Source organism: Mauremys mutica, chromosome 23 (assembly GCF_020497125.1).
Source record: "Mauremys mutica isolate MM-2020 ecotype Southern chromosome 23, ASM2049712v1, whole genome shotgun sequence".
Classification (NCBI taxonomy): Eukaryota; Metazoa; Chordata; order Testudines; family Geoemydidae; genus Mauremys; species Mauremys mutica.
Genome location: NC_059094.1, coordinates 16,421,844 through 16,444,026, shown reverse-complemented (window position 1 = coordinate 16,444,026; position 22,183 = coordinate 16,421,844). Strand labels below are relative to the sequence as shown.

At 46.1% G+C, this 22,183-nt stretch overlaps 1 long non-coding RNA gene across 2 annotated transcripts in view; it reads right to left on the bottom strand.

Annotated features, from left to right (window-relative positions):
• LOC123355342 overlaps positions 1-21,864 on the bottom strand; it is a 64,120-nt gene extending 42,256 nt beyond the window's left edge. For both annotated transcript variants that reach the window (XR_006575072.1, XR_006575071.1), the window contains exons 1-3: positions 21,743-21,864; positions 21,414-21,464; positions 15,258-15,405 (exon numbers count right to left, since the gene is read on the bottom strand). This is a non-coding gene — a long non-coding RNA (uncharacterized LOC123355342). The remainder of the gene's footprint in view (positions 1-15,257; positions 15,406-21,413; positions 21,465-21,742) is intronic.
• Positions 21,865-22,183: the final 319 nt, after the last annotated feature.

Below are 22,183 nucleotides of genomic sequence, written 5' to 3'. Positions count from 1 at the left end.
TTTGAGGCACTTTTAAGAGTATGGTCCCTGCTATTTGGATGGATTGACCCAAAAGGGACAAGTTTAGAATATCAACAGCAATTGCTTAAAGTTAATGTTTGAAATCACTCTCAGGCCGACTTGTTTGAACTTATAAAGGAGCTTATGAATTAGTGAAAATCTACTTACTTGATGTCTCACTGCAGAGTGTAGACGTTCTCAAGATAGACTTCAGTTATTTGTGTTAAGGAACAGAAGGGGAAATGCAATCTTTGAAATGAAATATCACCACTTCTTCTTATTCTCTTAGCCTGAGAATGTTGGGAGAATTCTTTCCATGCAGTCGGTCTGGGCATTCCTTGCACAGGGGGTTCTGCAGCTTCCTCGTGAGTTCAGCCAACTCTGGGGTTCAGATGGTAACCTCCGGTGTTATCTATCTATCTATCTACCTATTTATCCTGATTTCAGTGCTCCTGGGAGGGGACTCCTTGGATTTCTATTGGATATTTGCCAACAGAATGGTCAGATTTCAGCTGTCTCAGTTTTTCTGCTGCTGCCATCAGTGGTGGTGTGTAACAAGTATTGTCAATCCGTTTCTTGTTGGAGGCTTTTTATGTTTGATTCATTTCAATGATTGTATTTTAATATTAACCCATAGTCATCAGAATTTCCCCCTTTTTAAGCATTTTTTTTAATAATCCAAAGTTATGCCCTCCTTTATATCTTTCAACATTCCTTCTTCCTTATAATTCTTATTTCTGCTAGAGTGCCACAATTATTTCCAATGCAAACCAACAACCTCCCCTGTAATCTTACAGATTTGGTGGGCGTGCTTCCTACACTCTTTGATTGTACATCAGCATTTCATGGCATTCGGGGTTTTTAACAAGACAAGAGTTACTAGCCACATATGGCGAGATGCACATCTGATCACAAGGCAAGCAAATGTGCAGCTTTCAATGGAGGGCGAAACACATATGGATGGGGGGAATAGATTAGCCATAACATATTTGGTTTACAAGGTAAACAAATGTACAGTTTAACATTCAGGGGGAAAGCATGTGGTTTGGATTTCTTGGGATAATAGGCAGTTGGCCCTATTTGACCTTCAATCTCCTAGCAAGTTATTTTTAGTTCAGACCCATGTCTGGATCCATTCACACGGTGCAAAGGGACACATTGCACAGGAAAGCCGTTGCTTGCTAACTTTTTGGCATTCTTTTTAGCTATATGGTGACGGAAAAAGAGGTTTTATGCATATGCAAATTATGAGCAATTCTTGCCTAGGTGATTAACAATAATCTCATTTAACCATTTTAGTTTTTATCCTTGGGGCGTGAACTCCCAATTATGTCTCCTTTCTGGGCTCTATTCCCAGACGTTGCCCGGACTTGCTGATTGAGCTGCTCCGTGCCTCATTTTCCCCATTTGGTCTAAGAGGGGTATTACTACTGCACTTGCAGCAGGGTTGTAAGGGATAATAATCATTGTAGAAAGGCCATTGGAGAAGTGCTGCAGGGCTGGGTTATTGCATAAGGCGGTGACACAGATTTTAATAGAATGTGAGCACATGTGGCATTTATCTGCAGGGCCACATTACCTCGCTGTCGATCAAAGCATTTCTAACACACCCATCACAGTGGTATCTAGGTACATTGTTGCCACTTTGATGTGCATACATTGTGCTTAAACATGCGTATAACGTGCTCTTGGAATATTGTGATGGATCTCTTGTGGCAGCATGGTTTGATAGATTAATACAACCAGTTCACTTCCGCAGCAAGGGACTGGGAGGCTCTGATGGGCCTGAGAAGTTAAACCTGGTAGTATGCCCCTGCGCCTAGAGGCACTCAGAACTATTCATTTTCTTGACTATTCTTATTTGCCTGATGATATTCTTATTGATTTATAACAAATACTTTTTCATGAGAACTCCACAAGTTTGGTCCACTCGGGAATTTTGTCTTTTCTGCTGCAGAACCGTTTTTCATGACAAAAGACGATGAAATGTCACCACTGTAAAGCAATCCCCAGGGGTCGATTGAGGAAGGTGTGGGATTGGGAGGGAAGGGGCTTTTTTTCTATGCCAACACTGTGGACATCACAGTTCGCTGTTTGCTGTGCCATAGCCAAGTACAACATCATAGGAATGGTGGGAGAGCTCAGAACGTCCATCTTCAAAAGCACATGGTCTTCCACTGGAGCTAAAGGAGGATTGCTGTTAGTGGTACAAGACCTATGACACATAGCTGGGTAGGTCTGCGTCCATCCAGCAGAGGGCAATGACACACACGCACATGATATATATAAATACGTTATTTTCAAGCAGAGGAATGAGAAAGCAGCGTTAAGGTTAAGCATGTGACCTTTTCGAATTTTCTGTTGACAAGTTATTTCCTCAGCTTCAGTGGTGCATTGATACTACGCCTCTTTACAGTCGGAGGGAAAAAGGAGCAAGAGAGATTTAATGTGTGTGTGACGTCTATGCACATCTAGTTGGGAACGCTCACTGCAGTCCTGTAGGAGGAAAGGAACTATAGTTTTTTAGGTGCTGAGCTCTTTGGAAAACTTGGCCCTTTGCAGCCATTGCAGAGTTGCTAAGCTAACCCCCAGACTTTGCCTTTGACCGAAAACAAAGGGCTCGGGTAGTTGTTTGCAAGCTGAGTCTCCAGCTGTGCTCCTCACATCACGGCACAAGGTGGGAGAGGTATTCAGCATCAGATATTCTCCTGCAGGGCAAGGTTGACATGCCACAGAGCAGGTATCATAAATAAAAGAGACCCACAAGAGGCTGACTTTCCACCGGCAACAGAAGACAGACCTTCTGCCTCCAAAACATGGCCGTGCTGACCTTGAGACTAGTTCAAACAAGCGGGGCCAATTGCCAGTGACACCCCAGGGCCAAGTGGATTTGAGGTCAGAGATTACTGAAGTTCATCACCTCCAGATGTATCGTCCTCTGGACTTGCTGCCCTGGCCTCATCCCTATCTCAATAATACATGACTGGTGGCAGCTCAGCTGAATTATTCAAACGGCACTTTCTTCTCTCTTCCCCCACCCCCACCTTATATTATTTATCTGATTTTCTGTTTCCATGTGTTATTTATAAAGCTTTCCATGTCAGCTCCTTTGCCGGACGGCTGATGGGGAGGCCTGTGGAGGCAGTCAGCCTGTTCTGCATACAAGGCCATAAATAACCTGAAAACTGACAAGCTCTGATACATTTTGGGGACTTGGACTTAATATCTGGCAACTTCCGTGGCATTGTTTGATGTTTCTCTCTGGATCCAGCCAACGTTAGGGCCCTGTCACTCAGCACCAGCCGATTTCCCCCCGTTAGTTCTCCCTGCAAATTAAAGGACAGGAAAGGTGACGTTCTAATAGCATCTCTTCAATAATGCCAGGAGTGAAATTGACCCCTGGGCAGAGCAGTCAGCACAAAGACTATTTATGGGGTGAACAGGGCTCGTGCTGACAGCGGTGAATTTCACCCAGTGTGATCAGACTGTAAAGTTCATTATTTTAAAAAAAATACCGAGCAGTAATGCCGGCGCTCTGATCTCCTGGGGAAGGAGAAAGGAAGGACCAGAGTGCTGCAGTTTAAGCCTTGACAAGTCAGTTTAGTTCACTGTGTTCAGGAAAACAAAATGTTTTAATCCAGAAGTGAGTTAGAAAAATAGCAACAGCTGGATTTATTAAGACGAATGAGGCAGCAGAGCTGTGGGGAGAAGACCAGGACTAGAACAGCAGGAGGTCAGCTGTTGAGGTTCATTGGCAGAGCCAAGAGCACACCGCTGGAACCGCAGTACTTCTTGCAGGTCAAGATTTAGGGGCATCAGCAGATCCGTGCAAGGGGATCTGGAAAGGCAGAGATGTTGAAGGTTATGACAGTGACTCCTAGCAGTGTGGGGAGCCCAGAGTTAGACTATTGGGGGGACGTAGGCGGGGATTGCAGGTCAGGAGAATGAGCATGAGAGCCCCTAATGGAATAGCAGGGAGCCTGCTGGTCAGGCCTGAGATGTGCTGGCTGAAGAGGGAGGCTGAACCAACACTCTCCTGCGTGCTGCTTGATTCTAACAACCCCCGGCCATTAGTCTCTGGCTTACTTCAGTGCCCCCAAATCAGCACATGAGTAGCAATTGTTTCTTTGGCCACGCAAGGGTAATTGCCTTAATTAAATAATTGTTTTTCTGCTGGACAGTGCAGAACAGGGCTCCAGGACACAGAACAGCTCCATGCTGCGAGTAGCAGCGAGACAGAGGCCCAAGTCTGGGAGAGAGGTCCCCTTTCCCGAAGGGCGTCTGGAGAATGATTGTAACCTAGCTGATCAGGCACGGGTGAAGATGAAGGATGGGAAGCCTGGGAAGCAGCGCATTGGTGACGACAGGAGGTGCATTTAACTCCCGGGCGCTGCAGAAGGGCACGGTGACCCTTTAATGGCCGTTCTCCATCATAGTTTCTCTTGTCACCTCTGCACAAACAGGCAGCATTTCCAACCAAAAAAGAGGAGTCAGCCCGTGTCGTGGAGGGAACGGGGGAGCCACCAGGCTGTACTGCAGTTGTTCCTATGGGCGGTAGCATTCTTAGTTATATTACAGTAGCATATCAAGGCCCCCACTGAGCTCAGACCCCCTCCACCACCACAGTGCTAGGTGCTACACAGACACACAGCAAGGCAGTCATTGGCCCAATGAGACAGAGCAAGAGTGGGAGGGGAAACTGAGGCACGGAGAGGGGAAATGGGTTATCCAAGGTCAGCCAGCAGGGCAGTGGCAGAGCAGCAATGAGCATTCAGACCCCTAATGTAGTGCCTCATCTGCCAGCCCATGTTGTTGCTCCTTGTGCTTGGGCTTGTTCTGAACAGACAGCAAATGTGAAAAATCACGACAGGGAGTTGTGTGGGGGGGCGGGGTAATAGGAGCCTATATAAGAAAAAGACTCAAAAATCAGGACTGTCCCTATAAAATCAGGACATCTAGATACCCTAGAGAGGGGTTTTATTTCCTCTCCTTTTGTCTCACTTCCAGTCTCTGCTTCCAAGATTTGATGCAAAGTGCTGCAAGTTTCCCCACAAAGCTTTCTCTTAGGGCCAGCTCCTCAGCTGGTACCAATAGATGCAGCTCCATTGAAGTCAATGGAGCTACACCACTTGACACCAGGCGAGAATCTGTCCAAGCCCCGTCTCCATGGCAGGATGAAATCAGTGGGCATCAGCGCAGGTTGGAGCTCTGTCATCGCTGACTCAGCTCTGTGTGTCCTTCCCAGGCAGGTTCAGTGGTTTGCTGTGCTGAGGTTCCTCTGAGTGGGACCTTTCAGACTCCAAGCGTCTGGCTGCTCTGCAGTGACATTTCATACATTAGCTTGAAGATCCCGAGCAAAATTCTACCCTAGACCTCAGTGCATTTAGCTGCACTCCTTCTCCCCCCCACACAGCCTCTTGCCATGCTGCCTGATTAAATATTTCTCAAAACCCACTAGCAACAAGTAACTATATCCGGAGCAGAGGCTGGGTTGAACAAACTAGGGAAGCAGAGCTATCATCAGTTCCCTTCACTGACACATATTCCACCTCCTTGTGTGGAGTTATCCTTTGCCATGTTGGTGGTGCCCTTTGTTGCAAACTGACAAGCTCAGAGGTCCCTGGCTATTGCTTCTGGTAGGCGGGATGTTGATAGCAGACGGGCAGATTGCTGAGCTGCTGCTGTTAGCACGAATCTTCATTCTTGGCACTTCCCCTCCAATTTTCTAACTTTTCTGCCCCCAAATCCTGACAACCGTGTTCATCACACAGCAGTGGGGATGGGGGGGTGAAGGAGCAAACCTCTCAATGGAACCTACATTAGGAGTGTTGATCTTTGTCTCCCTCTAGTGGCTGCTCCACATAAGCGGTTAAAAGTCTGCTACCGCCACCAGCTAACGGAGTTACTCCTTTAGCTAAAAGGGGAGAAGCTCATGCTTTTAGCACTGGCATTCCTGAGTTTGCACCCCACCATGGCATTGAGGGCAGTCAGCACCTTCAAGATTGGACAGCTGATGAGTGGCAACTCTGCCCACAGAGGAGTAAGGTACCTTCCTCTCTGCGGCTGCAGAATCAGGTGGCTGTGAGTGATCTTCCACCCTGAGTGTTCCCCTTTGCAGGAGGTTTGGCATGTGGCCCCTTTCCTTTGAGGAGATTTCAAGGGTAAGAGCATTGTTCCTCCTTTTCCCCACAAATGTCATCAGACCCTTCTCTCAGCTGTTGGTTCTGGTCAGCAGACACTAACTGGGGCTGGAGGCCGGGGATGGCAGCTGTTGGAGGGATGCTCGTGATTCCGGCCATTTGTCACAGTTAGCTCCCTGGTAAAGGATATTGGAATCAAATGAGAATCTATGAACCTCTGCAGGGAAGTCACTGGGAGAGAGTTCATCAGCCACAACCACTCAAATGACCTAATTCCAACAGAAACCTTTCTGCCAAGAACGAACAGACAGTGCAGGAGTCTGTGTCACTCTCTGGGGGCCAGAGCCTGAATGCTCTGCATTTGGTTTCCAAGCCTGGCTGTCTCTCTAAAGTCAAGTTAGGCACATGCCTACGTGACTACCTGAAGGGGGCTGTTAGCACTTGTCTTCCGGTAGCTAGTAAAACCCGGCCATACTCCTGGAAGTTCGGCTGCTGCCATTTTTTGGCTGTCCAACTTGAGACATCCTGGGCCTGATTCTGTGAGGTGCTACATGAGAAAGTGAAGTCAATGGGAGCTGCAGGAGCCCAGCACTCTCTGAAAATTGGATTCTATCTGGGCACCCTAAATCAGGCCCTTATACAGCAAAGCACTTAAGCATATGCTTGGAAGAGGTGCTTAAGGGCCAGAGAACTCAGCATCACGCCCATGGTAAGCATTTGTTGGTTTAGTGACAGGCCCAAGGCCATATGAATCAGTGTCAGAGCTGGGATGCCTATGCCTATTCTCACGCCTCGTTTTTCCAACCCTCTTGAATATTTTGCATTTGGGTTCTTGTGTGCCAGTGATCTCCAGTCACTGTTGAAAGCGTTGGTGATAGAGTGTCCTGACCAATGGCCCTCCCTTCTCCCACTAAAGCAGTTTCCAAGGCTGTGCAGGGGCTGCTGTTGAGGAAATGGATGTAGTAGCTACTGGATTGTCTTTTGAGGCCAGGTGCATCGCTAAGGCTTTCTCTCTATAGCCAGACATGCCGCCAGAACGTCACCAAGTTTATTCACCTGGATCCTAAGGCCACCTGTGCGCCCCCTAGCAGGGAAATCAGGTTTTGCAGCCGACTGTGAGGGAGATTCTGAACTGTTCCAGAATGGCCATAAAAAGATGAATAATGTAACAACTCCTCAACCCCTCATCCTGCCCCAGGGCACTGCCTGCAAAGGGAATCTTTCCTCTCAGTGCTAGGGTCTTTTAAAATAAATGAGAGGCTGACATCTCTTAGCTCGCTTCCCTTATTGAAGTTTCTTACGTCGCACATATTTTTTCCCCTTTTTCCTCTTCATTTCTTTTCGCTGACATGTTAATTTGTGCTTGGTGTTTAAGAATAAAAGGTAGCTCCGCACATTCATGTCACAGAGAAGGGAAAACTCTGGCAAAAAAGATCTATACCTTCTGAGTTTTCTGAATATTTATATATAAAACACTCCCCCCCCATCTGCTTTTCTTTTTCTATCACCACATGTTTTCCCAAAGGGAAGACGCATCACAGCAAGAGACCAAATCTTCTTCCCAGCCCCCCTCTTTGAATTGGATGGAACAAAGTAGCAGATTCCATTTCTCCAGGCACACACAGCCCTGCACCCCAGCTACTTGGGGCTATGCCAAACCCCAATGCTGCTGACATCTTCATTCCTCAGGAGGGGCATGGTGAGAGCTTGCTAATACTTCATCGACCCATCACACCTCCCATATGAGGCGCGCAAAATCCTTTCAGTATAGTAGGGTTAGCATCACAGTTCCCCTAATTTATAGATATGGAAAATGAGGCACAGTAATATTCAGGATCTTGCTATAGGGTGTAGCAGTGCCTACAATAGAGCTCAGGAGTCCTGATGCCCAGGCCTGTGCTTAGCTTCCTTCCTTTTCAGAGAGGAGGAATGGGCGTCTATTAGAAGAGGGCCATAATCAAGTTGTAAGGTCATGATTGCTGATGTCAAAACTGACTTTCTTGCTTTAAATCATCCACCAGGTGACCAGCTGCCTTAGTCAAGAGCTCATGTCGGTTTCTCCAGGGAGTGGGGGGAAGATGGTTTGTTTACGCTCTGCATTTCACCTGCGTTTCTGCTGCAGAGTCATAAACCTGAGCTGGCTGCAGCAAGGGGAGCTTTCCGCTAATTCCCTCTTCCGTGTCTTCCTTTTGACAGCAAGTGCTGGAGCTTGATTTTTCTGGCAACTGCCCTGAGCCGAGAGCAATAAACAACTTGTGAATTGATGCTGAGGAGGTGGAAAGGAGCCACCATGAAACCATATGCGCACGCCGCACCTCGAAATGGTGAAAGGATGACTTGATATGCAGAAAACTCACAACTGCCAGCTGATGTATTGATCTCGCCCCGACTTACAATGGCTCCTCAGCTAGTCAAGATAGCATAATAAATCAGGTAACAGCCACCCCCACTTCTTGACATTTGTGTGCCAGGCTCTGCTTCAAAAATCATAAAAATACAATACAGAAATAGGAGTGCTCATTGGCAACAAACCTCCATGTCCACTCAGACAACTTAATGAGAATTTTTCCCTTGAGTTCATCCAAGTTAGGTGATAATCATCACTGTATTAACTAATCACTATTTAATGTACAAAATTAGGTAATATCACTCCTGTTCCAATTGGGCAAAATCCTATTTCTTTTTCTGGTTCTCCTTGGAAGGTTATATGTTTATATACTCATACGCACACGTGACATGCTTATGCCACTAAGATTGCTTAATGAGTTGCTGCAATGGATTTGCATAGCAGAGAGGCCTGAAATCTCCATTGTGATGTGCTGGATCAGCTGCGGTAGAAGCATCAGAATATTTCACAGCAATTGAAATCAATTTGTCCATCAAGGTCGGCATCAGAAGTGGCCTAAACTTCGATAATTCAGAGGCAGATGATCCTCACCCCAGTGCAGGTGGCCAGTTGCGCAAGGTTCTATAGGTAGGAGCTGTGAAGGGATTGAGCATGGCCAGTACAGAAGGAATAATCAGAGACTTGAAATGCCAAACTCTAAGAAGTAGAGGTGGGTGGGAACTGGTTTTCCTGTCCCATGAACATTTTCCCATCCCAAATCGAGATGAAAAAGTTTGAAATCTCAACAATTTTTGCAAACTGAAAATCCCTAGCGCCCCCCCCCACACACACACACCAAAAAATGTTCAGTTTTGGTCAATGGAAACATTTTGTTTTTATAATTTTGAAAAATTTCATGTAAATTTTGATCGCTTTTAATTTTTTTACTAGAATCAGCTTAAATTTAAAATTGAAATCTAATTTCATTTTGAACTGGAAAAATCCAATGTTTTTCATTCTGAAAATGTTGAAATGAAACATTTCAGTCATTTGGAAATTATTTTTTTCTAAAAAAAAATGTGTGTCACAAAAAGTTTGTGGAAATGGGCCCTTTCCTATTAATAGTTTTATTTTTGATTAAATAGCATTTCTGATGAAAAGAAAAAATGCATCATCAGATAATTCCTGACCAGCTGTGCTAAAAAAGCCTCTATTGAGCATAGGTGAACTGTAACTTCAGAGGCTGTGATAACATGGACAAAACTGGACACACATCCTCGCCATCCGAACAAGCTCCCCTCCTCTCACCTCCAGTGTTCAACTTCTTGTGCCAAAGCAAGAAGGTGCTAGAGTTTCTCAATGAAACAATTGTGAGATTTTTTTTTAACTTGGAAAGAACATATTTTCCCTTAATCATTTCCTTGGAAATGGATGAACTGTTTTAGCTGAAACTTGCCAAAATAATTCAGACTGAGGTAGATGCCTGGAGTGGAAAATTTCAGTGTGAATACTTAAAATTTGACAAAATTACAAGCAACTGAAAACGGGGTCTTATAATGGTATCAGACACCAGCTCTGCCTGTAATATACATACGTAGTTGGTTAATAGATAAGGTGGCAATCGATAGCACTCAAAAACAGGTAGCATTGCTCCTGGGCTATATAGGACCAATAAAACTTGATGCTCTGCTCCGCAAAAGTCTTCCTTTAGCAGCTTTGTGCATGTAGCTCTTAACAGTGGTGATTTCTACCTGACCCGAGCTGATGGCCTGAAGCATGAGGTTTGATGGCTCCACTCCGAATAATTTGGATTCAAGAGCTCAAGAGGTGTAGTTACTCCAGATTTACACCAGTATAACTGAGAGCAGGGATTTGGTGATGTGGGCCATTGCACTGGGATTATAACCTTCATCCATTGCCATCAATGGAGTTACTGAAAATGTAGGCCCCAATCCTGCAATCAGATCTGCCATGATGGTGTGCGCTTCATCATGGACTTTGCTAGGATTCTATGCAGTCACAAGGGCCTATATAATTACATCTTTGGTGCCACCATTTATATATACATTGATGAGTGGGTCCAGTCTTAGCCAGTAACAATAAAATAGTAAGACAAGAGTAGACAAGCTTGATTGCTTAATTAATAAAGTTGCCCTTATTATTTAAGAATCGTGCATAACAAGGAGAGAGATACAGTACTCAGTACTCATGGAACCGAAGCTTGCAGCCAATGGCACAAATGACAGTCTGGTCCCAGTCTGGTCATATTTCTCTTCTTTTTTATTGGCTGCACTACAGGCAATCTATAACTTCCCTTTTGTCAGACAAGTGACAATTACACATACCCCTGTTTGTCTGGTACATGGTGCAAATTTCCAAGCACATGTTCAAATATCCAAACTTTCCATACTAGAGCGGTTCATGCAGTTTGCGGTTAGAACACTGGTTCTGATAAACAGGATGTTATGCTAAAGATTAAGCAACTAAACTGTCCAGTCTTACTTGCTAAGTTGTTCCATTCTTAATAAAGGTTACACAATTTATTATTATTATTACAAATTCATCTTAAAATGTGCTAGGGTTTTGGGTCCCTTGACAAGAGGCCTTTATTTAGCAATAGGTCCTTTGGCTTAATGGTCAACATTATCAGCTGGAAAGTGGTTGTCTGGCTGGCTGGCTGGCTCTCACTTCTGGGTTTTGATCAAAAATTCCATCCTGGACCTGAGAAACTTTAATCAAAACTTATACATTTCTACAAGAAAATTTCAGTTTCAATGAACTGATGTTTTCCTATGAAAAATGGTTTCACTGAAAAATTCCCAACCAGCTTTAGTTATAAACACCTAGATAAACAGATGAGTGGGAAAGTGGTCGTTATCTAGCAATTACAATACGGCTGGAAGGCAGGTCTCCTGGGTTCTCTTCCCAGTGCTGCTACTGCTCTAGGGTGAATTTTGGATGAATCTCTTGACTTCTCCATCCTTTAGTAAACAGGAGATGACAAGGGCTTGTTGCATGTTTGTTACACACCATGTTTGAAAGCTGCTGCATCAGTGTTGAACCTCGTTCATGATGATCTTTGCTGTGGCAACATTTTCCGTGTAGCTGAACCCATTCTAGTCATATGAATTTGGACAGGTCCTGGGAGTGTAGGAGGGGACCAGAAAGTGTCTCCTTTGGGTCTTACTTCCTTGCTTTGATGTGTTCGGATTCACCTACATGGTCCATTGGCCGTTGGTTGCTTTTCTCCGCAGGATGCTGCAATCTCAGTGCTGATGGATGTTGAGCCGTCAGTTTCTGGTTGCTCGGATTAGCCATTATTCAGTCATTAGCCTGTAGGGCAACCTCAAATCAATTGTTTCTGTTTCTCATTATCCTACATAACAACCTCCACCCACATGGAGTTCTGTGCTGCCTGACAGTGGGAGTTTACCCTACAGCCCTAGTTGAAAACAATTGCCCCACAAACACAACCAAGCTAGTCATTAAAGGAGATTAGGTTTTTATTGGCAAACCCTTTTCTCGATTCTCTGTGCCAGGCAAAGCTATCCTGTGCAGCTCTCTCCAGTTTATGTTACAGTGGCTTTGGTTTTAAATCCAAGGCTTAATGGGCTCTCTGAAGCTCTCTGGGCATAAATCCAAGCCATTTCAAACAATTCATCATTATTAATATATTTTATTGCAGAACATAACGAGAGGAGCTCTGTGTCTCCCTAGCATGTGAGGCTGCATAATGAAATTCACTTTTTATCTTAAGTTGCATCTTCTAGTTTGTCTGTCTACATTCTTCAGAGAGGTTGATATTTTGCTTTGGTAGAAAGCATAGCCTAGTGGTTAAGGTGCCAACCTGGGACTTGGAACACTTGGATTTAATTCACTGCTGTGCCACAGACTTCCTGTGTGACCTTGGGCAAGTCACCTAGCCTTTCTGGGGGCCTCAGTTCTCCATCTGTAAAATGGGGATAAATAATATTCCTTACCTACAGCACAGGAGTGATGTGAAGTTACTGACGGGGTTTTCACCTGTTTGGACAGAGGTAATTTGCCTCAGGGCCTCTTGTTATTTAAATTACAGTGCTCCCAGAGAATCCAGCAATGACCAGAGCCCCACTGTACTAAGTTCTGTGCATTCACAGAGTCCGTGCTCCAAAGAGCTTATTATCTAAATAGAGAGACAAGGTGGGTGAGGTTATATCTTTTATTGGACCAATTTCTGATATCCTGGGACCAACACTGCTATAACAAGACTATAAGCTAAATAGACAAGACACACAACAAGTAGGAGGTAAAAGAGTACCAGAGAGGGGAATTGATCTATCCACGGTCATACAGCAGGTCACTTGCAGAACTAGGAATAGAACAACCCGTCTCCTGAGGCCAGTGCTCTAGGCATTAGACTACTCTGCCTTTCTTCTCTTGCAAAGCCACCTGGGAAGGAGGTGGTGACGGTGAACATAAATTCCAGGGTGACAGGGGGCTTATAAACATTTAAAACACAGAGAAGGTAAATGGAGGAGATGGAGTGTTGGCTGCCACAGGCTTCACAAATTCAGTCTCAACATAAGATAGACATTTTGAACTGTGAGGGCAATTAACCATTGGAAAGCCTGGTGTCTCTCTCACAGCTATTGGACTCGAAGCAGGAATTGCTTCAGGGAAGTCCTGTGGCCTGTGATATGCAGGAGGACAGACTGGATGATCCCAGTGGTCTCTTCTACAAATCTGAAACTGCTCTCCTAGCACCATGGACAGAGCTTAGCGCAACTAATAGCTCACAGCGAAGGACATGTGGATGGAAGACTTGTCTCTGAACTATGTTGTGGTCTCTCCCAAATCACGTCTCTTTAGACCATGGGCCTGTGCTAGGTTAAAGAGGGTGGGTGGGTGAGTGAAGGACTGTATCAGAGTTCCTTGACAAATCCAAGGGATGCTGCAGATCAGAACAGGTGCCTTGACAGAGCTGTATCCAGAGCACAGGACCTGAATCACAGAGCTGCTCCAGGGACTGTAGTCATGTGCATTGGCAGGGCCATGCAAGGCCACCTCACACATCACCTTGGCTTCACCCAGTCCCTCATTTTCACCACCTTGGCAGTGGGCAGACCGGGGCTGTCAATGGCTTTCCAGGGTGGAAGCGGATGCAGACCATGGTGGGCAGTCAAGAATCTCTGGCTGTATCATACGCCCTGTCTTGTGAAGCTCAGCTGCAGAGTGGAGGTGACATTTACAAGGTTCATGGAGTGGGTGGAGGAGACAATACCAGACCCTATATGGCGGCTTTCCTCTGAAGATCTCAAAGTGCTCTACCAAGGGTGGTAAGTCTCGTTTTTCCCATTGCACAGAATGGGGGAAACTGAGTCACAAAGCGCTGAAGACTCCGATCCCGCAAAGCACTGAAGCATATTCTTGACTTTCAGGAGGTACGTTGTCCCATTGACTTTGGGGAGGTTGCTCATGTGCCCAGAGTTAAGCATGCCCTTGTGTACTTCTCTGGATTGTGACCTAAGGCCAGATCCTCAAAGATATTTGGGTACCTAACTCCCGCTGAAATCAATGGAAAGTCTGGGCCTAAATGACGTATCAAAGGGAAGGTCTCAAGAATCTAAATCTCCTGTTATGTAGTGACAGGGTCACCCCATCTCTCCCCAGGTTGAGAGGCAGCGCCTGCCCAGAGGAGTTAACATTTTAAATAGCCAAGAGAGACAGAGGAAGGAAGGACCAGGACTCCCGTGTTACACGTGAGGAACTGAGGCCCAGAGAGATGAACTGGACTGGGAAGCCCAGGTCACACAAGGAGCCTGCGGCAGAGCCAGGGGTGGAATGCCGGTCTTCTGGGCTCTAGTCCAAATCTGTAACCACAAGGCCCTCCCACCATGTCAGGTTTCCGGGTTGTCTCAGCATCATTCCTGGCGGGATTTCCTGCTTGTCCTGTGGAGGTTTTGTGGAATGGGAGCAAACGTCTGCACAAGGGTGAGGACAGAGCCCCCCCACCCCCACCCTTGCACACCACTAGCCAACTCTTCCCCACTCTGCTTCATTTCCCACTCGGTCCTTGTTAAATCGTGACTGGAGATCAGCTTGCAAGACAGGAGCTCAGATTCCCTGTTTCCGTGGGAAACTGACCGGCCTGCGAGCTCCAAACACCAGTGCTGCCAGAGCCACTTCCCAGCCTCCCCGCCATGAGCCAGAAAGGAGCAGAGCTGCCTCCTTCTCTGACTGACGCTGAGAATTACATGCATGAGAGCAGGGGCTGGCGCGGCTCTCTGCCAGTGCGGGAAAGGGAAGTGGGAAGGAAGAGGCTTTGATAGCCCAGACTGAGTTGCCATGTAGTTCGGGTGATGGAGGCAAATTGGTGTCGGGACAAGTGAAGGCAGGGGTCACGCTCCTGCTGCTCCTTTAATTACCACTCACTTCGCTGGCCGGGGGATGTCTGAGGCTGCCCCCGAACATCTCCTGCTCCTGAACACTCCCTGTGTTCCAATTAAAATACATTTTTTGCTTGATTTCAAAAACAAACCACCCCCGCTCCCCACACCAACCCAGCCTGTCTTTGTTCTGTGTAAACTCTGTCGAGAAAAGTAAAAGTGGGCAAAGGTAACTTGCTCACTCCTCTGTATGACCTCCCCATTACCCCAGCAGCGGACTACCCCCACAACACCCCTGGAAGGCAGGACAGTGCTGTTAGCCCCGCTGTGTGGATGGGGGACTGAAGCACAGCTGCACAAAGGTATTTAGGTGACTGGAAGTGAGGAGCCTAAATACTCTTGTGGCTGTGGGTCTATGTGACTCACCTGAGGAGTCAGAAGGACTTGAACCCAGATCCCCGCAATCCTAGGCTAGTGCCCTAAGCGGTGGGGAGAGGTAGTCCAGCACCTGCTTGCACTCACCCCGTCTGTTCCAGTTCTGTCACACCTCTCGCATCCAGCAACGCTAATTTCACTAAAAGAAACATTAAAGGAGAAAAAATCAAACCAGGAGGACCAAGCTCTCCTGTCAGCTTTTCAACATCTGCTCTCTTTCATGTGCTGTTTCAAACAGCAGTAACAGTGCTGCTTGGACTTCAGCTGCTCCCTTGCTCCATGCGGCTCTGGGATTAATTGCTGAGCTGATTAACTACCTTTTATTCTTCTTTGCAGCCTTTCTGTGTGAAGCAGCCCCACTGCACTGAAAACAGGACACTGGCTGCGCCAGGTGGCTTGTTAATTAGAAGCCACTGACTGGCCCTTCCTAAGGGCATGGGGGGAAAACACTCTGAGGGCCCTTTTCTCACTCAGCTCCTTCAAAGGTGCACTGGGCTGCAAGTTCCTTTTTTACCACAGAATCTGGAGAATCATCGTGTTGTCCTTTATTTAGTGCTGCAGGAGCAAACAGCGTCAGGGGAAAGTACCTGACTCTGGGAACAGGGTTTGCTAGTTAATTGGTTTTAGAGAGTGAATTTTAATGCTCGCGAAAGGTGTCAGCTTCACTGGTCTGGAGGCAGCTGGTCTGTGTTTATGCACACAACGGGTAGAATGGGCAGAAGGACTGCAAGCTTCTCCCCCTAGCGCTAACCCAGCAGGCCAATATCTAGGGCTAAGGATGCTTCAGTCCCCAGGGTCCACTCTATCCTTGGCCTCTGCTGAGCTTGCCAACAAAGGAGCCAGATAGTGCAGTAGCTTTTGCGCCATGACCACCTGTGCGCTAGGAACATCCTAGCTTCATGGTGATAACTTTTCATCACTACTAATCTGAGCCGGGTCTGAATCAGCAGCCTAGAGGTGTCTAGAGTCCATCCCCAGTCACCTGAACCATCCCATTCCCCAGCAGTGTCTCCTTGTTAATAAATTCTATGGCTGGTAGAAAAGCTGTGGGGAAAGTAAAGAAAAAAAACCTTTCTGCATTTTTCTCCCCAGCATTTTCACTTAAATCAGGTCTGGTCCCTGTGGGGACAGTTAGCCGAACAGGGGCCTATAATCTCAGCTAACTAAACCTGGAGCAGGAGAGATTTGTAATGTCAGTCCGGCTCAGCCAGATTTCCAGTTGGGCTGCTTCGGATGAGCCCATCCATATTCCAATCAGGCCCTGTCAGTAGCTATTGATAGGCCCTTCACGCAGGCGATTTATCGCCAGCGGATTATCTTCCTGACGTACCTAGCCATGCCCGCTGGCGTCTGTGCACAGGAAGCAGGTTGCAGTTAAGCAAAGGCACGTGGTCAGATCTGTTCCCAGTGCAGGGAAACAGGTGAGTGGAATGAGGGGATGAGAGAAAAGAAAGAGAGAAAGGGAGAATGAGCTGAGAGGAATGTGTAACCCACACTCACACAGGGCGGCATGCTGGCCGCTGCTGCTGGTGGCTAGGCCACCCACAAAACCTCCTACGGCTATAGCAGTAGCTTGTAGCTCAGGCAATCGACTCTCTTGCTTTAGGATCCTCAGGTCGAGCCTCACAACTGATGACTCCCCGAGGGGCTCGGCCTTACAAAAGCATCTGATATTTTCATTATCATCAGGGTGATGGGCCAGGCTCACCCTGACAGCAGGTAAGTCCAGTGCCCATGTGGGTCCCTAGGCCCAGTGGAGTGGTGGCTGAATGATGATGGAGGTTACATACCAGGTGGTTAGCGGGAATATAGTGTCACTTGCACTGATTTTTCATGAGGTGGAGGAATTCAGGAGAGAGTGGAGGGTAGAGAATGCCATGAAAAGACACCAGCAGGAGGCTCTAAGATGTCCCAGAAAGTGGCCCTGGTTAAAATTTCCTGTTGGAAAAATTCTTTTTTTCAACAAAAGCCCCCAAGTGCCAACAAAAACATTTTCATCAAATTATTTTGCAGGGTGAGGGCTAGGAATCTTTCTGCTCATTGTCTGGAATGGCATTCCTTGGGCTCATTGGGTGCATGATGGTCATGGCTGGATTTATCCTGGGGGGAGGGCAGGCAGGCATAATGGGGTCTTTTTCCATTTAAAGTATTTTGCGCCAGTTAAAAAGATGCATTTTTTTTCTGAGAAGGAGCGGAGAGGATGAACAAAGAGGCAGCCACAGGGGGAGCTGGGTAAATGGCTGTGCCTTGAACTCATGCTTCAGTATGTGTATCTTAATAGGCGTAGAAGGAATTCCTCCTCCATAGGCAACATTGCACCATTATGAGAAATTGGAATAGATGGAGACAATCGTCTAATCTAGCTTCTGATGCTGCTTTTACTTGATGTAGTTTCCTTTGCTGTATCAAAAACACTAAATAGCAAAAAATCTATCCCCATACACCCCTATCTATCTATCTATCCTCATACACCCCATCTATCTATCTAATCTATCTATCCTCATACACCCCATCTATATATCTATATATCTATCTACCCCATACACCCCATCTATATATCTATCTATCTATCTCACCACTGTAAGATCTGAACTGCCCCAGCTCCTGCCTCCAACAATAAAAACAACCAGCAACTGTGAAATTGCACCACACATTTCATTGCTTCTACTTAAGAAAAAAATCCATTGCCCTAGATGAGGGGTGCAAATGGGCTGTCTCCATTGGTTGGGCTCCTGGGTTCCCCTACTGCCACCTCTTACACTTTCCCTTCTACAGCTCCTGCACCACCGAGAACCCCACCATGCCCTTTTGATGCTCATTTTCCCGGGCAATGTGGACACCGGTTCATCTAGCATCTTACTGTGTCCAATCCTCTGGCCTGTGGCACAGCTCTAACGCCCGCTCAGCTTGGCAGCAGTTTGGCCTGACTGATGGGCTAGTCTGTAAGCAAACGTTAATGATCAAACAGCAAAGTCCTTCTGCTGGCACAGCTGGAATCCCAGCAGTCTCTGTGTGGCGGGGAGGCGGAATGAAGGATGCTGGGTATGCCTGGCGGGAGCCACTTCCAATTAGAAAACAGGGCATCGAGGCATTTGACAAGCCATTGAGCGAGACTGATAGAGAGAGAGACGCTCACTGTGCTACCACAGGAATCAGTTTGCCGTCAGGTACAGAGATGTCTCATCTCTCCCAGCTCACCTGTGAGACTAAAGATTCCTCTGACCCAAATAGTGTCTGATCTTTCCAATCTCATAGGTAAAAGAATCTATCCTTTCCCATTGATTTCAACAGACATGTTGTCTGCCTCAAAGATGTTTTCTCTTAGACCCCTCCGGAGCTGAAGAGGGGAAGGCTGAGCCTGCTTTAAAATGTCACATGCTGCTCTGGCTTTTAATCAGCAGGTAGTCAGGTGCTGTCAGAATAAATTCCATAACACGTGTGTGGCAGTTTGGTTGACGAGGCAGCTGAATGTGTTACTGCTTTACCCACCTCCATCTCTCACTCATTTGCCTTCTCATCTCCTGGCACTTTATGCATTAATGCTTGCGATGCACCCGGAGCTGCAGCCCAGAAATGCCTTCACGAATCTCTTTCACGGAAATGTAATTAGGACAAATGCTCCTGGCTTTTATAGTTCTGAGGGACCTGGCAATTATTATCGTCACTCGTTGCGTGTGTTCTGCTAGTGCCAGCTGAGAGCGAGACCCCCATTGTGCAGAGCACTGGACATTTGGGTCCGTGCACCTGGGTTTGCCTAGCCCGGATGTGAACATCCCCTCGCTGCACTGGCACTCGCCTGTGGTGTCTGGAGGCCTATCCCACCATTCTTTGGGCTGAGATGCTCTAGGATTCTGAGGCATCTGGGTGAATTGCAGGAGAACTTGCCCGGCCTTCAGGGCGGGGGAGATGATGGGAAGGCATTGGAAGAGCAGCAGCAGTTTGGGTTGACTGTGCAGTGAAGAAATACCCTTAGTGAAACACAGTTCCTGCCCTGAACGCTCACACTCTAACTAGACAAGACAAATAAAAGGTGGGAGGGGAAACAGGAATGAAGAGAGTCACTCCAGGTTACACAGCAGGTCAGTGCCATAGCAGGAAATAGACCGAGCTCTCCTGACCACCACCACCTCCCCGGCCAGGGCTCAAGCCATTAAACCGTGCTGCCTGTCTTAGAACATGTGTCCCTCAGGTAAAGTGATAATGCCGATGCTCCAGATATCTGCACCTACACAACCCTCAGCTGCATCTCCAGTTAACACACTTCGGTGCATTGTGGCTTATGTCTCTTTATGCTGTGGTTATCTGGCTGTGTGGCTCAGGAGGTTGAAAAGAGCCTGCGCAAAAGCATTAAGGGGCACAGTGGGAAAGAGACCCGTTTTTTCCTTGTCTTTTGTTATGATGCTGCTAAAGTGAGACAGACACAACACCCTGTTAAATTCTCTGCCTAACAGTTACGTTCCAAAATAAATCCAGGTTGCATATTCAGGGAGTTAATCAGTGGAGCTCATCCATTTGGTCCATTTGTGTGCGTGCATCCACACACGCTTTCAAAGGCGAAATAATTATCTCTGAGATAAAGCTTTCATTTTTTAAATAGCATCAGGTCCACATGGTAAGTTATTACAGTAATAAAAACTAATTAGATCCCTGGTGATATGTTCCTCCCTACACCCCACCCGACTGCCTTATCGATCATTGTTACAAAAACACATAACAGTATATTAGGGCATTGGTAATAATGGCTGGGGGTGGTGTTTCATGGCTGCATAAAATAAGATACATATTTCATGTGAATAACTGTTTACCCTTATTTAAAAATCTGAAAGGAAAAGCCCTGATTTATTTTGCAGTGATAGCTATTTTTCGTGAGTTCAGCTGCAACCACAGAGCCAGTGAATCTGATTCTAGCGATGACTTGTAAATACTCTTTCTCATATTCTCCTTGTAACCAAGCTGCTATCCTCAGTCTGAGACTTGATTCACAACCCCCCAAGTCAATGGAAAGACTCACATTGATTTCATTAGGTGTTAGATCAGAACTCTAGACTCATAGATTCCCAGGCCAGAAGGGACCACTGTGATCAGCTTATCTGACCTCCTGTATAACATGGGCCATTGAACTCCCCCATCTATCTTAGGAATGTATCTGTCTCACACCACAGCAGTTAATGTATTTATCCTCACAGCAACCTTGTGAGGCAGGGCAGAGCCATTGACCCCCATTGTGTATATGGGAAACTGAGGCACAGAGTGGTTGAGTGACTGGCCCAAGCTCACATAGGACATCTATGACAGAGCAGGGCATCGAATCCAAGCCTCGGGCTAGTGGCCTAACCACGGGACCATCGTTCTCCTCTCTGGACTCTGATGAGATTGCAAGTCTTGAGCAGCTTTGCAATCTTCAGGTGGTTTTGCAGCTCCGTGTACAGCCGTCTGGGGATGAGCTCATGCTGCTTCCAGGATGGCGACAGGTGATCTTACAGCAGACTGCTGCTGTTGGCTTCAGACCTCAGTTACTACAGCGTGAGAGTTTACATTTGGAGTTTTTGCACAGAAGTTCATTTTTTTCTGTTTCCTTCACATAGGGGTGAACTCCTGGAAATCAAGTGTCTGCATGTAATTGACTGGCGGCACCGAACCACTGGGCACGACATCAAGGCTACTGCCAATGAGGAACGGTGCCGCCAGTCCCATTTTGCTGTAAGCCAGTTCCAACTTTGGTCTTCTCTGAGGAGCTTGAATTGCTGAAGACCTGCAAAGATGTGCGTTTTCCCTGGTACCTGTTGTTTGTTACCAGTGACTTACATTTTACATACAAACAAATTGAGCTTGTTAATAAGATGAGTTGGTTTTAACTGCCAACCATCTTTGGCAGCAACCATGCTCTGATATATCATATGAAAGAACATATTGTGGTTTCCAACTTTCCAATTATCTTAATTCTTATTGTATTGACGTAGGCCAATTCTAACCACTCTGAAACTTTTGTTAAATTATGTTAACAATTGTAAAATACATGACCCATAAAAGGGGGTATTTTTTTTTTGTTTGGATGCTAATTTTGATGAAAACCCCCAGTGAAAAAACATCTCTTCTACTAGGGCTTTAGAAGTTACATCACCCTTTAAGGGAAAAACTTTTACTCACCTTGAAAAAGCCAGTCACCATCACCTGCCATTTGTGTAAGCGCTAGTGGTCCTGCAAAATCAATTTGAGGAGTTTAATTGGATTCCCTGGTATTTCCAAAAGAAACATCCGACGCTGAGAGCTTTACCTGCTGAATTGGTTTTACAAAATTTTTGTTTTTGACGTGTGGAATTTTAAAGTAAGGATTAAGTCCTTTTGCCTTTCCTTAATCAATGACAGGCTGGCCCATAAATGTATGACAGCCTGTTTACATCATGCCCTTTAAAACTCTTTTTTGGCAAAAAAATTAACTTAAAGGGTCCATTTTACGTTTAATGATTTTTTTTTACTTTGAGAACAGAAAGAAGTTTGCTAGGGCAAGACCTAAAATACTACTATAAACCAAATAGTTGTTGGGAGGGGCGGGTGAACCCCAGCAAATAGACAACATGTTAGAAGGGCATGACCCCCCCAAACAGAATCCCAAAAGAATACGGTTAAATAATAACTGAAAATGTGCCAGAAATTCCATTCCAGGATATCGTACAAAATGTGTTGTGCCAAATGTGGGCTTTCTGCATCAACTTGAAATACCACTACCTGAACCCATGGATAGTCAACAAAACCAGGGTAGGGTATAGGATGCTCCCTGCCCTATGGAGAGTGGTCCTCTCCTGGTTGGGGTGATAATCGTGACGATTAGCTCAGCACCGTGTTATTTAGCTGAAACTTGATGTTTTTATATATTTACATCAATTTGATTTTAGGTTTAACAATTTCTAACTCAATTA